At 38.8% G+C, this 17525-nt stretch overlaps 1 protein-coding gene and 1 long non-coding RNA gene across 2 annotated transcripts in view; one reads left to right on the forward strand and one right to left on the reverse strand.

Annotated features, from left to right (window-relative positions):
* Positions 1 to 17525, forward strand: part of LOC124173081 (zinc finger protein 2 homolog) — a 191441-nt gene that overhangs the window by 107565 nt on the left and 66351 nt on the right. The window lies entirely within an intron of this gene.
* On the reverse strand, positions 11394 to 13118 carry LOC124173346. The gene is made up of 3 exons (XR_006868514.1): positions 13051 to 13118; positions 12117 to 12214; positions 11394 to 11597 (listed from the first exon to the last, which is right to left on the reverse strand). It is a non-coding gene; the product is annotated as an uncharacterized LOC124173346 (long non-coding RNA).

A 17525-nucleotide genomic window follows, 5' to 3' on the forward strand; every position in this document is an offset into this window, starting at 1 on the left:
CTGCCATCGCTAGGGAAAAACTAATTGCGATTCTCTTAACTGAGTATAATGGATAACAAGGAAGAATATAACTACTTACGGTTTTAACTTGGGTTTATTTGCTATCCTAAACCGGTTCATGGGGATATGGGATCACGAAATGATGATAAAGATAATAGATTTTCATCTGACTACACAAGGGCTGTCTCTGTCTCCCAATAATGTCAGGGAAGCCGTGGCGTAAGAAATGCAATGGTAAGCAAAAGGAGACCTCCATGAAACGAATCTATCACCTATAGGATCAAGGAGGCTTCTCAGTTCGGCGTTGCGTCGACGCCACGGCTCGCGAGCCAATCGGAATCTTTCTTTGAAAATTGATGACGTCATATTGCCAGCTCGATGCATTGTCGCAGAAAAATCTGTACATGAAAAAATAGCCTTATTAGTGTTAATATTAATAAAAGTTAAAACACACATCTGTCTGCATACTATATATTTTATAAAAGGTCTTTATAAATAATCTTTAGTGGATGGGCGCGTGATTTAGTCCACGCATATGAGGAAATTAAACCACCGTTTAATCTGTTCTTACCTGATAACTAAAGTTGGAAATAAAGTCATGCTTTGGCTGTGGCTGGACTCGTCATTTACAGCAAGACATCAAATTGTAACTGTGCAATGAGATATACTGAAGAGTAATAAGTAATAGTGTATCAAATAGCTTTGCCATGCAATCTCTGTTAGCTGAAATTGATAAAAAAGGAAAGCCTACTCTTTTACCCATTAGAACTACTTTCTATAAATGATTCAAAGCTGAATATTTCATGAATGTGTACGTGACTGAAGACACGATCGTAAAGAAATAAAACAGTTTTTTTTCCGTTATCATCAGATGGCTCAATTTGCCATCAATGTTATCTCTGTGATCCATTTCAATTTCTTTGCACGTTTGGTGGGTTACAGAGGTAAGTTGTCACGTACCCAGAATTCTATCGAGAGAAGACGATCGCGAATTTCCGAGAAAGATCAAAAGCTGTTTGAGTGGGAGATAAGAGGTGGACAGCAGGAGAATACAAATAAGATAAGAGATAAACACGATGGAGATAAGCAGAGCGACGGCACATTCTTGAAAGATTGATTCTTGTGAAAGAGGTCTCCAACACTCCAAGGCAGTGGTGAAGCGACGGTGGAAGGTCGGGGGAGGGTCCGGAACCCCCCTAAATATGAGAACATAATTACTCTCCTTCACAAAAGGAAAAATATTAGGTGGTAGTGTATGAGGTGCGTGGGCAGTTCAGAGAAGGCGTGGCGGCGGACGGGTGATGCCGCAGCACCTGGATGGTATGTAGGGAGGGGAAGCAGTGGGAAAATGGGTAAAGGAATTTTGAGATCCTTCCATGACTCGTGCGTTTGAAAGAAAGAGAACTTCCGAGACGAGATTTTTGTTTGACACAGATTGAATTTGATCCCAAAATTCTTGATATACACAGAAACACATAGGATTCATACTTCTAATGTCAGCGTAAATTAATTAACGAAACTTATCAGAATAATGTGAACATTAGAGTGCAAACGAAATAAAAATTGATATTTTTTCTTTCCTATTAGTTCGTAATTGAACTTCATACAAGCTTTCCATGCACTTGTAAATTTCCATTGAATAAGTACTCATTTATTAAACATTGCATTATTTGACGATAGGAATATTTTAAAAAAATACAAAAAAGAACTCTCCCTTTTTTACAATACTACGCAAAATCGTACACACGTGTGCAGTCAAACATCACACAAAGAAGGAAAAGGGCAATGAAACGACAAAATATAAACGGAAAGAACTTTGAAGAATTATGGTTCAAAATGGTGAGTTTTACGGCTTCCTGAGGGATATTTGATTAATTCCATCACTATTCTATAAGTAGCACTGATCCAAAAAAGGAAAATGGTTGAACTTTAAAATTTCTCTTAGCTCGGGGGGGGGGGGGGGGTTATCCCCCAAAACCTCCCCTCGCTGCGCCGCTGATTGCCACAGTGGTATCATTTTATCTATTATTTATTTAGTTTTCATTTGAGTTTGTCTCAACTTGAATTATCACCAAATATTGAACTAAAAGCCTTGGGCGTCAGTGGTTCATATTATCTTATTTAGAAAAAAATGAATCCGAGACACTGATTGAATGGAAAACTTTCTCCCACAGAATAAATACGATACCGAATAAGTCATTTTTCAAGATGGCAACTTCAAAAATCAAGGAGGAATCATCTTCTGTGGATAATGATTTCATAGTTGAAGCGAACATCGTCTGCACACTCCGGAGGTAGTAGATGAAGCTGTAAATACACTGACAAGAGGCCAGAGGGCACAGGCTGAACGCCAGGAAAGCGTTTACCCTTCAGCAACCAATTGGCGAGTCTGGTTGTTTAAAATCCCGCTTTTATAAATAAAAATGTCCCCAAAATAATATTAAAGAAGTAGTATGCATTTTTTCGTTCAGAAGTATGTATTCGTGCGCTCGAAGACCTGGAAGAAGTGGTTCCAATGCGTCCAGACCCGAATCCAGAAGAGCAGGAGCCGCAGAGCCAAGACTGATGCACGCCCTCAACTGCTGATGCGTCAGAGACAAAGAGCCAGGATGACTGGTACGTAGTAATATGGCGTTGTGTTGTCAAATCTTGGCAATTGACAACGTAAGTCCTGACACATGGCACTTCTTTCGTCTGTCCCGACTAGGTGAGGGAAAAACAACACAAAATGAGAATAATTACCACCACGAGAAACAATTGTATCAAAAAAATACATCTTATGTTAATTATCAACTATTATATGATAGTGAAAAAATTTAACATAACAAGTATTTCGAATGTAGCCATCAACAGCTAATAATCTGAAAAACGAACTTCAATCAATACAAAAACTAAGTACGAAAGGCGTGTCCGTCTGCACCAAGAGTAAGTTGAGAATCGCCGTTGGAGTAGTTCGAGCGATGATTCTGCGTCTAAAGCTTATATCTACATCTACATAAGGCCCCGCAAGCCGCCTAAAAGGCGTGTGGCAGGGGATGTTAGGACACCAGCTGTATACACATAAACAATGATGTGCTCTCACGAAGTTGGGACTAGCGTTTATTAAAGTCCTTTATGGTTCGGGGAAAAAAAGAATTCCCATATTTATCCGTTGGGCAAAATATCTCTCTTAATTTATTGCTTCTATAGGATTTGGAAATATAGAGTGGCTCTAATATTATGTTTTCTGTGTCGCTCTTACAGATATTCATTCTCAATTGCTCAAGCAATCTAAGCTTAGCGTGCAGCGTCCGAGTCGCAAGCGGCTCCCAGCCTAGTTCGCTTAACATCTGAGTAACGCAGTCTGTACGCCCGTAGCGGTTTTTGACGACTTGCGCAGCCTTCCTTTGCATTTTATTCAGATCTCGTATTAAGTCTTCCTGCACAGGGTCCCATACGCTCGTTACATAATGAAGGTGCGGTCGGACGAGTGCGAGATAGACCTTTCTTTTACTTTCACATCCGAAAATATTCCCACAATGCGCTTGACAAATCCTAACTTCTTCAGGGGTATTACGAAAATATTCCCCACGAGAGGTTCGAGATTATCGTAACTCCCGATATGCGAGAGTGAGCTCGGAACGAGACACAATGCGAGAGTAGATGGGAAAATAGACCGAAGGAGGGAGACTTTTTCGAGGCTGAGGGAAACCCCCATAAATCCCGGTCGGCCCTGACAGTCCAATTTTCCCTGGAAGCGCCCGTATTGACAGGAAAACTCTGGAACAGTTCTCGTCGTCCAAGCAGGGGTAACAGCGTAGCGCCGGGTTTCCTCTCCTCTATCTTCTGGATGGAGACAAAGCCAAGTGGTGTGGTCAACAGGTCAGGCCAGCCAATGTAGTCAAGGAGTGGAAAGATAGGGTAGGATGAGGTATTGGAGGGAGAGAGAGTTTTGATAGGTGAAAAGTGGAGGACTTCTCACTCCAGGCTGCAATTTATGCCTCAGCTCCAACCTCCCATGGATATCCAGAGGTAAATAGCAGGTATTCATTAGCCATAAGTATTATATAAGTCTTGATTTCCTGGTATGGCTAGTTCGGATGGCAGGTTCGGAGAGCGGAGTTCGGAAACAGAGTTCCAAGACTGAGAGCCTCCGAGTCTTTGAGTCGAAGGCCTTTGTGCGAAAACCGTTCGAAAAAAAAAATTTATGCGTAAGTTCGGAAGATGTTTGGAGGATCTCGGCGGAATCTCAGTTCCAGAAATTTCGGAGGGGATAAACAAAAAATGTCACGTCCTCCTTCACCAGCTATCCCTCATTTTCTTAAATTGAGGTTTGCGGTGTTAAAATTCCTCCATTACTTAACTCATGAGGTGGCTGAACAACATGGTGTTCACTACAGGAAATCTATAAAACCGATATTACTAGAAAACAATTTATAATTAATAAAGTTAAAAAATATTATTTAAATAAATTAAAAAGGATAAAATGATCCTTGCCCTCCTTCTGAATATTAAACGATTCATTACCGTCAAAAATTATATAAAGCTGTTGCAGAGAATTTAAAATCGTTTGAAATCATTAAAAAAACAAAACAAGTTATGATCTGAAAATAAATTACAAATAAAATTTACCTCAAGGGGGTCTCTAACTGACACGGCCACCAATTTACCTGCACGTTTGCTCCACTAGGCCACCTCAACTTCTACCATGATTGGGATAATAAGTCGTAAAATTCCAACCAACGTTGATAAAGGCACACGAAATAATCATTTCATCCTACATAAATCGAAACAAAATGATAAATTTTCAACTGAATTCTCCTTCTGTATACACAAATCTTCGCGCGTAAACGAAGGCATTGCGGGGCGTAGCCAACATCAACAAAAGTATTAAGGGAAACTAATTTACCTCGAGAAGCAGAAGTGGTGTCACAAAGTTTGTCTTAAAACTTTTGAAAGAGACTTTACATGCGCCCTAATCTTTGGGTGGTACGGCACAACTCGGAGTTTCATTTCAGATCCATTAACTAATGTGGAAATAAAAAAAAACGAACACGGATGGGTTGCTATTGTGATACTTAACATAATAAAAATAAAGATTGGCAACAACTGAACTTGTACGGCACGAACGGAACGCACGAGGCAAAAGTCGCAGAAGGAGTGCCTCAAACCACTCGGCGATGTCTGTGATTAGGCGAAGACTCAAGAGAATTCAGGGCACGTGATATATTTAAGTGCGAATATCTCTCGGACCCGGGCCTGTGTGGAATAAAGCCGCGAAGCTTTGATCTCACTGCCTGTATAGTTTCTGAAAATATTATCGTCATTCATATCCGTAACATCACTCTCGCAATGTCTCCTTGATAGTTTTCTTTGCCTCATTTTTGATTTTGTATAATTGTCGCACATTTATAGCATTTTCTATTAGCTAAGACCAGCATTTCTCTCTTTTCTTGAGCTTGCCTGTCTCTTTGTTGCTTTAGATCTTTACGGAAGTTACCTTTGTATCATTTAGTATCGGCATTTAAACACTTAAACTTACTTGGTGTCGTATTATTCACGGCCTCTTGCATGGTGTTAACTCATTTGTTTCACGCGTCCAGCCCCAAGGTTAAGAGGGGTGACTTTGAAATTAGTGGTTATAGTATAGTAAGTGGAGGAGGTGACCGACAGCTGAGGTCATTTGCGCCATGAGGAAAGGGTATGGAAGGAAGGGTGGAGAGAAACCCGGCTTTGGCATTCAGGGGCGCAGCTAGGAATGAAGGCTAGGGGCAGTTTAGGTGCAGCTAATACCGGGGTGTGTGAGGGTATGGAATACCTACTAGGATAAGCGGTTGGTGCAAGACCCCTTTAATGGGGACCAATTTTTTAGTAGTCACCTACCTGGTGGGGGTTATTTACCTTTCGATAGAAATATTTGAAATTTTCTACAATAATACCTTTTTGCATTTAGAGTACAAATATTGAAAAAAAAAATTTTTTCAACAACAAAAAAAAGTTTAAACAATTTTTTTGTTTATAACAAATTCCTTTTTTTCATGCAATTTTTTATAGAAAAAAAATCACTTACCGACCAGGATGCTTCATATTTTTACACATTCACACTGGTTTTTAGTTTTACTATTTACACTATATATATATACACATTTTTTTTCACTCAATACTCCATTTTCGTGTGGTACGTTTGGAAACACGGCGCGGCACAGAGAGGTACATTGCAGTCCTTGCAGCTGTATATTGTTTCCCTTCTCTGCTTGTGTGACAAACACACCACACATCTCTTATGGGCATGCTTTTTCGTTGCTGTTGGGGAATTTAGGTGAGGGAAATGCCTTCCTGATAACCGTAAGGGCGGGTCAATTTTTGAGCGGCTTCCAGACGCCTTTGATGTTGCTCCTCCGTATTTGTGTAAAATCTTATGAATAAGATCTAATCTGAATTGGAGATGAGTTTCTTTTCCTCCATTCTTCCTGTATATTACATAAGAGTTGAAGACGCATAAATCAAGAAGATGTCTGAATATCTTTTGATAATATTTCTTCATTCTTTTCCGCGCTGTACTATAGTTGACCATATACTGATCTGAGAGATCAACTCCTCCCATTGACTCATTGTAACCAATAACAGCGAGAGGTTTCTGTTTTGAGTTTCCTTTCCTGTCTCGCACAGTCTTTGTACTTGCGTCGTGAACACTGCTCAATATACATACATCTCTCTTATCTTTCCACTTCAGTGCCATCAACTTATTTCTAAAAGCAGCGGCAATTTCACCCGATTTCAATTTTTTATTCATTACCGTTTTTGGCAAGTCCTTTCTATTTACTCTCACGGTTCCTACTGCGTCAGTTCCCAGCGAATTCAAAAATTCAAAGAGCTCAGGACTGCTATAATAATTGTCAAGCCCTAAGAGATAACCCTGGTTCAGTAGCCTCTCTGCAAGGGTTAGAACTACCCGTGATGGTTTCGTAAAACTACTCACATCAACTCCTCCGACATCCTTCACAAGTTCTGTGTCCTTTCCAGTGTACATCATCATGTTCCACACATACCCACTTTTTGCCTCACAAAGTTTATAGGATTCCATCCCAAAACGTGACCTTTTTTTTGGAATATATACCTTCCATCCTAGACGGCCTTTCCACAGCAGTAAACTTTCATCAATCGACAGTTCTCCCTCTGGAATATAACTTTCAGCAAATTTCCTGATGCAATGGTCAAAAAAAGGCTTGATTTTGTAGAGTTTAGGAGAAACTCGTTCGGCGTCACTGTATAGCTCATTATCTGCAAAATGCAGAAATCTCAAAAGGAGAAAAAATCTCTTCTCACTCATTATCTCATAAAAGATGGGGGTTGCTAAAAGTCGGTTGCGGGAGTAATAACTTGATAGTGTGGGCTTCTGGATAACTCCCTGCAAAAGCAACACTCCAAGAAACAACTTTATTTCCTCCTTATTGGTATCAACCCAATCCTTATCACGGCTTCTCCTTTTCATTTTCTTATGCAGAACTTTCTCATTTATCATTTGCAGGGCATACAAATTTGTCTGCTCTGCTATATAATTGCAGATCTCTTCATCAATAAAATGTTCGAAAATTTCGAGAGAGTCATCCTTGCCAATCAAGTTTCCTTTTACACCAGCCTCAAATCTAGCCGGGAACCTAGGCCGAGGAAGTCCGCTTTCAACCCACACACTAGAATGTAGCGGAAAATTTTGGTCTTCCTCATCACCTTCCTCAGCTTCACTATCTATTTCACTATCAGAATCAACATGCAGTTCTTGGATTCTGTGAGGAAACCCTGTAGATGTGCCACTAGTGCCAGCGGTCGTTCCCACTGACACATTTGAATATTCTTCCTCCGCGCTACTGTCACTCGTACTCTCTTCTTCTTCACTAAGCTCCAACATTTCATTTATGATATCTTCAGGCAGAGTAGGTGGTCTCTTAGCCATTATGGCAATAACTAAGGCAAATTACCAAAACGATTATAAACTAGACACTGATGAAATATTATATAAAAATGCCAAAAAACAAACGCCGAGAATGGGAGCACACGCAAGATGAAAAATTCCTGAGGAGGAAAGTACTCGATGGGATTGTCAAATAATAGATAAAACACGTTTGAAAGCTGTGCAAAAGAAATAAAACTGAATATAGAAACTTATGAAGCACCAAAAACACTGTAGCAAATGGTAACTGAATTACCACTCACAAAACAAGCGATATTCAAAGAAATTTCAAATGTTCAAAATTTCCTCGTAACTGCGCACGACAAAAATAAAAAAAAAACACTTCTAAATGAAACACGTCTATCCACAAAAAATATGCGTGCTAAAACTAAACTTCTCTGTAAGAAATGTGACAAGGGGTAAGTGCAATAAAAAGAACCGTTAGGGGTTCTTTGGACCCAAAAATACCATAAAACCTTTACCCAAATAAAGCATGTTTGTGCCCCTGCAGATGTGAACACCGAGTTAAAAAAAATCACGCTAGATGTCAGACCCATGCAGGGTATAGAGGAGAAAGAATTGCGTTTCTAGACGCTCTGCCCAGTGAAGGAAAATTCTTTTTCTATAGCGCGTCTCTAGACGCGCTCCCCGTTTCATGAACGTCCTCGGTGCGCGTCTAGAGACGCGCTCCCCAGTAAAGGGGTTAATAACACTGGACGGCATGAAAATCGGCCCTGACACCATTCCTGCTGATTCTATGTGTTAAATGACCTTCTAAATCCGAATATGAAATCCGTTTTTCTCCATCGCCCACCATTTTCGGGGGAGCTCCCCCTCCAATTTTTAACTATTTTCGGTCATTTGGAGGAATATAAAGGATTATTTTCGCATTAAAATTTTTTCCAGGGGTTTTGAGCGGTGAAAAATCATAAAACAGTAATTTTATTTGGTAAGTATGTAGATTTGGGGTGAATTAGTCTCCGAAAATTGTGTTAAAACGCATTAAAAATTATCAATAATGCCATTTTTCGCAAATTTCCACGTTGTTTTTTTTATTTTACTTTATTTCGCATTTTTTTAAATGTCCAGCTTCCATTTCACATCATCCCCCCGAATGATAAAAAATATGTTACAACAAGAGACAGCAGTAACATATTTCGCTGCATAGCATTGCAACAGTAAATAAAATATGTAGCAATAGCTCGGAAGATTCACTTCACTACGCGGGCCTTCGCAGTACCTCTCTCGCTCAGGCATGGACGGCAATTCTCTTGCTCTCGAAGCTAAAAAAAATGGAAAAGTAATATTTTCTAATTCCACGAAAAATATAAATTTGAGATTTTATCTTCTCAATCGAGTTAAAACGTATTATTTCTCCTCAATCATGGAATTCCACTAAGAATCAGCGTCTCAAATCAACTATGCATATTGAAGTTGTCGTCATCGTCGATATACCTCTAGCGATCGCAGAGTCAACTTTTTCGGTGTTCTGGACATGGATCCTTATTACCAAGTTGTTTAAATTGTACAAAACGGTAATAGTTGTTTTACTCCGGCTGTTTCAAGTGAATGTCAGTATGTGGGCTTGAGTTGTGATCATTACCGTGATTTAATGTGTAATTATGTTGCGCGTGTGTAAAAATCATCCTCATTGCTTTTACTAAGTTTGCGGTGAATTGATTTAAACATCCCCACAATAAACTCTTTCTTCAATTCTTAAAACTTGTTATCAATTTTACTCTGGCTGCGAAATTGGCGGTCGCGGCTATGATTAAGCTCCAAGTGTTTGTTGCACCACAGTCAACGCTGAAATTACTTTTTACGTAAGATGAAGGCTTGGTTGTTTACTTTAATCAAATGCATTGTTGATATAAATGATCCTATGTGACCAGAAAAAGGAGACTGTTTATGAATTCGTCAAGGACAAGCTTGAAAGTGGTCCTATTGGTCAATGGGAATGAGTGATCTTCTGCCCAACCTGCATACTCTGCTGATATGAAGGATACGTGCGGAAATATCAGCCGAATCCCTGAAAATACTAATTATCGTGATTATAGTTGGTAAGTTTGAGCTGATCTGAACGTTTTCGCTCTACCCAAGGGACGGCATTCAAGATAAACAAAATACTGCTGTTTTCTTTGTGAATACAACAGCCGCGCCCGAGAAAACATTATATCTTACAGAAATTTTATTTTTCTCTTTGTGGATGCGTGTGTGGTATTAAGAGCACCAGCGTAGACGCGTACCTTCTGAACTTTTGGCACACATTTCCATTATTTTTTCCATGACTTTTTATCAAGTATTTTTACTATTGCTGATATAAGCTGTTGATATATTTATGATCATTTTGGGATATTTTGGATAGGGGAAGATGAAATGGGAACTGAAATATGAAGAAAATAAGTGATGAAATTGCGAAAAAAGGGAAAGGTTGTTAATTTTTATTGTTTTTTTAATCATTAACGGAAACTTATCTCCCCAAATCCACATCCTCACCACTAATTATTATTTCTTATAACTTTTCACCTCTCAAAAGCCAAATATGAAGTATAAATGCTAATAAAATCCTTTTCCTGGAAATATTGCAAAAGTGATGAAAATTAGAGGGGGACTTCCCCCCGAAAATGGTGGGTGATGGAGGGAAAAGATGTCGTATTTGGATTCAGGAGGTCATTTTACATATGAATCAGCAGGAATGGTGTCAGTGCTCCAGAAAAAAATAATTTTTTTGCCGTCCAGTGTGACTAGCGGAATTATAAGATGAACGGTTCAAAATGGTGAGTTTTACGGCTTAGTGGGGGATATTTTACTAAGCCTTACACTATTCTATTAGTAATATCAATACAAGTAAGTAAAATGGATTAAACTTAAAAATTTCTCTGAGCTCTGGGGGGGGGGGTTTATCCCCCAAAACCCCCCTCGCTGCGCCACTGGCCACAACCTCTGTATTTTGCAATTTATTTGGTAGTTTTTCTTTTAATGGGAGGAAGTCGGGCAAGTGAAATTTATAATTGATAGATAATGGGATTAATATCACTCGGGACAGAGTTTATCAGGACGGTAATCCGGTGGAAAATAGAACAGTTAATTATTAGTAGTATGGGCATGGTTTTGTACTGACAATGAGATGTAGACTTTTCTAAATACTAGGTTTTCAAAGTCAAATGTAAAAAAATTCTGAGAAAACATGGCACACTGACAAATAATAATAACAAAGATTATGGGATAAATTTACAGGTGACGGCCGCGTTGATTCCTTTTAGCGGACAAAATGAACCAAGTGGCCTTAACCTGGAAAAAAATTATCCATTGCATCACCGTGGAAGACTCCGTGCCAATAAAGACATTTAACGGAATGAGAGTCTGTCTTTTACTATAATTTAGAATACAAACTTATTCTTTAATATTATTCCGGGGCTATTTTTATTTAAAAAAACAGGTTTTTAAACAACCAGACTCACCCATTGGTTGCTGAAGTGTAAACGCTTTCCTGGCGTTCAGCCTGTGCCCCCTGGCCTCTTGTCAGTGTATTTACAGCTGCATCCACTACCACCGGAGTGTGCAGAGGATGTTCGCTTCAACTATGAAATCATTATTCACAGAAGACGATTCCTCCTTGATTTTTGAAGTTGCCAACTTGAAAAATTACTTATTCGGGATCGCATTTACCCTGTGGGAGAAAGTTTTCCATTCAATCAGTGTCTCAGATTCATTTCTTTTCTAAATAAGATAATATGAATCACTGACGCCCAAGGCTTTTAGTTCAATATTTTGTTATAATGGAAGTGGAGACAAACTCAAATGAAAACTAAATAAATAATAGATAAAATGATACCACTGTGACATTGTGACACTGTGGCATTAACCAATAATGAGTGGAACCTTAAGAACTTAATATTTACAAAGTTCAAAATATTTTCTCTAATAATCCAGAACACTTCTTTCATGAACTAAGAGAGGCTAGTTTCCCGTACTAAAAAGTGGGATAGAAACCAATCAGATTACCATAGGTTGATAAAAGTTTAAAGCTCTGCTGGTAAGGATGATATTATGCTAGAATGAAATATTTTATAGGATGAAATAAAATGTTCGTACCGTTTCCATTCTCTTAATTAATGGCACATAAAGAAGCTCAAACGCAGGAACATTAAAATATCACAAAATTTGCTTAGATCGGAATTATACTCACAGTGATATTGGACCTCGCAAATGGAAAGGCAGGCTTAATCAGGAGTTGTCTTCCAGCTTGGTCTATTCAAGGAGTGTCTTGACGACGTCTTCTTCGCCCTGAAAGTAAGCGTAGGATTATCTCACATTCTTTTCTGATACTTCGTATTATCTGCATTTTTTTTATGTACTACAAGTACGGGCAATCGCAGATAGGTAGCATGACATTCACACGATATCAGTACGACACCAGACGAGAAATTCGTTATTGGCGTCTTTTGTGGCCGTGGGTCTAAGATTGCCGAACCGAAGGAAGATTTCTTGGAAGAGCTGTGAAGTCAGCAAACACAGATAATTGACGTCTTCTTTCGGGAGGTTTTATAGGATTAAAAATAATGAGTAAAGTTATGAAAAAATATTTGATGAAATGCAAGTTTGAGATGACTATGAGACTTCTTACGATTTGCACTCTAAGAATGCTGTGAGTGATGAAGGATAGTTCGGAATAAAAATCTTGGTGAGAAATCTTGAAAAAGATCAATTTGCAGTACTAAGAGAATCTATGGAAATCAGAAATGGGCGATAGAGAGGCTATATTCGAGGACAAGATTTTCTCTGCCAGGAAGATCAGTGTAATCGAACAAGAATAGATTCCAGATGCAATATTTAAGGGATTTTTTATAACAGCTTGCCTAAAGCGAAAGACATGTGGTCAAGGAATAGCCAGGACATGTGTCCGTACAGCCCGATTCCTCCTTGGAAAACTCGTGGAATCTATGTCCATGCCAACAACTTTGTGAAAAGTGGAGATTCATCTTTTTCCGATTATCTAAAACATTGTGAAATCACTATTCTAGCCTCTTAATCAGAGACATGGGAAGTAACTCAAAGGCGGGAAAATGAACATATTAATACGTTCACTCAGGTTTACATTTAGGCCTAGAATATATACTCACACATAAAGTGGACCTCACAAACTCAATGGCAGTGTTATGAAGAAATTGTCTTCGTACAGCGTCTGAACACTGTCGTCTTTGGTGTGACACGAACGCGTAGCTTCATCTCCCACCCATTTCGATAACTCCGTTTTATCTGCTTTTTATCTATAGGTACTGCAAAAACGGCGACCAAAGATAGCATGTGGTTCACTCGTTATCAACATGGCTATCCCCCACGAAGAAGGCCACGACTCTCTTGAATATTTCCTGTCGCGCAAACCTACGCCACATGCCCCATCCACCAGCTTCATAACCCGACTGACCGAGCTTGTCTTAACCAAGAATGCCATTCAGTGAGAAAAAAATACCTACATGAAATGCCGAGGGGCACCATATGCCTGTGGCGCAGTATCCGCCACAAAACTGTTAGACTGCCAATCGGACGGCCCGCGTTCGATTCATGGCGCCGGCCTTTTCAGAGAAAATCCAGAATGTTCCAGCGCAGCGTTCGAGGCAGTTCACCGCCAATATATAAACAAGGCAGCTTGGTCAAAAATTAGTCAGTCTGTACTTTGAAGTGGTAATAAAAGCTCCACTGCAGAAACCACACAAGTGTGTTTTCCAGCGTGGCTATCACTAAATGCCAATTTGCTCATGGGTTACCTTGACACAACTTTCCTTAATGCCTAATCACTTAAACCCATTCTCTGGTTGCAATTCATTGATGATATATTTATACTTTGGAGCCATGGACATAATATTCTGAATTCCTCCATTGACCGTCATTAACTTCTCTTTCTCAGCCTCCTTTACATCGTTTTTAAAGTATACCGGGACAAGCAACGGTGATAAATTATAAAAAATATGGTGGAGTCACCCTCCATGCACAATCATGCGAAGATCCACAGAGAAAAAATCATCCGCCTTGACAGGGATCCACCTAGAAAATATCCGCAGGGAAGAATGACGCCTCGGTAGCTTAACTGGCTAAAACTCTCGACCGGAAGTCGGGGGATCCGGGTTCGTATCCCGGTCAAGGCGGATGATTTTTTTCTCTGTGGATCTTTGCACTTCTTTACATCTATCATATCAGCCTCCTCTCTCCGATATAAAATAGTTAACCTGATATTAAAAGCAAGATTCATTGTTTGATAGGAGAAAAGGGTACCATTGAAATTTGTTCTGCCGCTATTGCTCGGGGAGAAATATGCACTGATAGATTAATTTGTCGTTGAACATTGTTCGACGAGAAAAATGTAGCCACACAAACCACGTCAAGGCAAGCCATCTCCATTTTATATTCGTCCGAATAAGTGACGGCTTATCGGTTATCCATCGATCCACACGAGCTGGTTTCGTGACCGTTGTTACCTTGTGGTTCGTATGAGGAGTAAGATAAGATGATAATTTACTACTTTGGAATCGTTCCTTGACTTTCACATCACATTTCCCCTTGAAATGACAACACTAAACAGATTTACTTTTCAAAAACCCTACGCAATGCAAAAAGGTTGTATTCTGAGAGAGAAAGACAGGCGATAAGCAAATCGGAGGGGCAAATCAGAAGAATACAGTTGAGTTGGAAGACGCTATATCTATATTAAGGGGAGTCAAGTGCTCACCTTCATTACATATTATTAGCATTGAAAAAATGTAAATCTCATCTCTCAAACGCGTATGACTGCAGACAAGAAAAAAGAAGTGGTCGCCTAAATTGTCGCAGGATTGGCTGCAGCTGAAATATCTGGGAAAATATATTCATGCAGAGGTAACGTACACGGCAAACAGAAACTGGTTAGAGTATTAAAAAAGAGTAATGAGACTATTAAATGAGAAGAAATAACATGCCATTGAGTATGAAATGAATCATTAAATAAATCAAAGGGACGCAGGAAGACAAAATGCATCAGTATTTCTCTCTCGATTTTTACTACATTTGTAACGATCCATTAAATAATTTCTTATAATATTTCTGTACCTCTTCATTTGATCGCGATAAATGTATACTTGATAACCGTATTTGAAGACTGTGCCTTACGGTTGTGACTTTGAAAACAACTCTTTATCAGCTAATTGGAGGAGATTTCAAATTCTATTAGGCATAACTCCTACAAAATGTCATTTCATTGTAATCATGGACATGGACGGATGGCTGAACGCACATTTTTTGTAACAATAACTTAAATTCTGCTGCAATGACTTCTGACGATTTGTTTGACGAGACAAATTTTATGATCCGTTCTTTCTAATGGAATTTATAAAAAAACTTTAACACTCATTTGGTTCTTAGAATTGGGGCAGTTCCATTTGTGACGGAATTACCTCTACAGAAAACTATGCAATAGGATAATTCGATTAGAAAAAGGAAAATACAAAATATTGTTAAACCTCAAACTGTGAATGATCAAAAACAATTATAAAGGTGATGTTCATATAAAGGAACAAAATTAATTATCGAAATACCTTTTGAATGTGCCCAAAATTAGCATGTGACGGAAATACAGCCAGGTCCACCAACTAAGTGCAATGATTTCAAGCATTTTCAAAACCCTTTGAATCGAAGCATAATTTATAAACTTTTATCATCATCATCATTAGTCAACAATCCTAAGATTGGTTTGACGCAGCTCTCCATTTCTCTCTCCTATCCGCTAATCTCTTCATAGCTACATATTTCTTCTCTTTTACATCCTTTATAACCTGTCCTATATAACTCATTCGGGGCCGTCCCTTGCCCTTTTTCCCTTCCACTTGTCCTTCTACGATTGTCCTCATCAGACCATCGTGCCTCAAAAATGTGGCCAACTAAATTGTCTCCTCTTCTGCTTAATGTTTTTAGGAGGCTTCTCTTTTCTCCTTCTCTCCTTAGCACTTCCTGGTTACTCACACGGTCAATCCCTTTTATCTTCATATAAACTTTTTTATACGGCTCTGAATAATGTTTCAAATACTAATTCAATAAAATTCAATCATTTTCCTTTTGATTTATCAAGATAAAATATTTCCATCTTAATATATAATTTTAGAGAAAAAGTTGACATTTTCATGGAAATGCCCGTTAAATCATTTTTTTCGACAATTTTTGGAGTTTCCTAATATATTTCGATTCTTGTTATTATTGGCTTCTAGTGATTGGTCATCACCGTCTCAATACCTACAGTCCGGCCACCGAGAGTTGTGCGATGACTTTTAGAAGGGTCTAGATCGGGGTAGGGGGCAATGTTGCCGGGTAAGAAAGGGAAACACCCACCTCGCACGTAAACAAAAGGGTTTTTAGTGAAGAAAGGAGCCGAAAGGGACGACGAGCGTGAAGGACCCAAAGGAAAATTCCTTTGTTTTGGCGATTCGCAGAAAGGGCTTGTTTTGGTGGATCAGCCTTCTTTCCCTGCTTCATATGCACGTGACAACGTTGTATGATTAGGAGAGGGTGTGAGGTACGTTTGGGGGACAGCAATTGGCTGCAAACCGTGCTCGCGGGCTGGACTGTAGCGGTTTCTTTAAGAGTCCTTTAGTTACAGGCATAAATAAAAGCCATAAATGAATCTTAAAGAAAACATAGCACGGGATTAAACATAGATAAACGTTCATAGGAAAATTGAGCATTGATGCTGGCTTAAGTAACGGAAAAATTAGCATATCTTTTGGTCGATTTAGACACACACCACAAAATTTCTGAATGAAGTCTTCGAGGGAGTTAATCTCTTCCATTAATTGAATTCTCTGCGCTCTCTAAGTATTTCAACTCTCGTGGCCAAACTCAGCGTCCAAAGATAAATGGAGAAGAATTGAGGTTGTGACTCTCTCCATTTGGGATATCTTATCTCCGCCTCACATCGACCCTGCCTTCACCTGTTTTTGTCACTTCAGAGACAAGGACTTCTGTAGTGAAAAAATCACTTTAGAGAAATTATGGAAAAATATCCTTTCGAGGTGAGGCACTATGGTAGTTGGGCTCGTTTTAGGACGATACGGGAAATAGATATACAAATTGCACAAATATAAGATGACAAAATTTCCTTCATTGTTTCTATATCATTTCAAAAAATTCTGGAACTGGAAACTGAAGAAATCAACCCCATAATAAGTAACTAACCCGAATTATAGTACGCATTTATTATTCTCCTTCTTAATCTATTGCATGTATCGTATTTTGAATGCCTTTTTTCTCATCTAATCATGTCTAAGCACATTTTTATGCGAATTTATGATTTATTTACGCGAGCCTTTTACATTCCTCGCTCACCTCGACATTTTTTTTAAGACGGCATATTTTAGCATTAAAATTCAAAAAATATCAAACACTTTTGCCTTTCAACAAATAATTGGATTCAAGAATACATGATTGATAGGAGCTGACTCCAACTGCGCAATTATTTAATTGTTATGTTATCAATTTACTAATATTTTACAGTGTTCTACTGATATTTAATATTGTCAGGAACATTTGCCCCAAAAATATTTAAAGCATTTGCAAGTGAGATTGTGTTTTGACT

This window comes from Ischnura elegans (genome assembly GCF_921293095.1).
Source record: "Ischnura elegans chromosome 13 unlocalized genomic scaffold, ioIscEleg1.1 SUPER_13_unloc_4, whole genome shotgun sequence".
Taxonomy (NCBI): domain Eukaryota; kingdom Metazoa; phylum Arthropoda; class Insecta; order Odonata; family Coenagrionidae; genus Ischnura; species Ischnura elegans.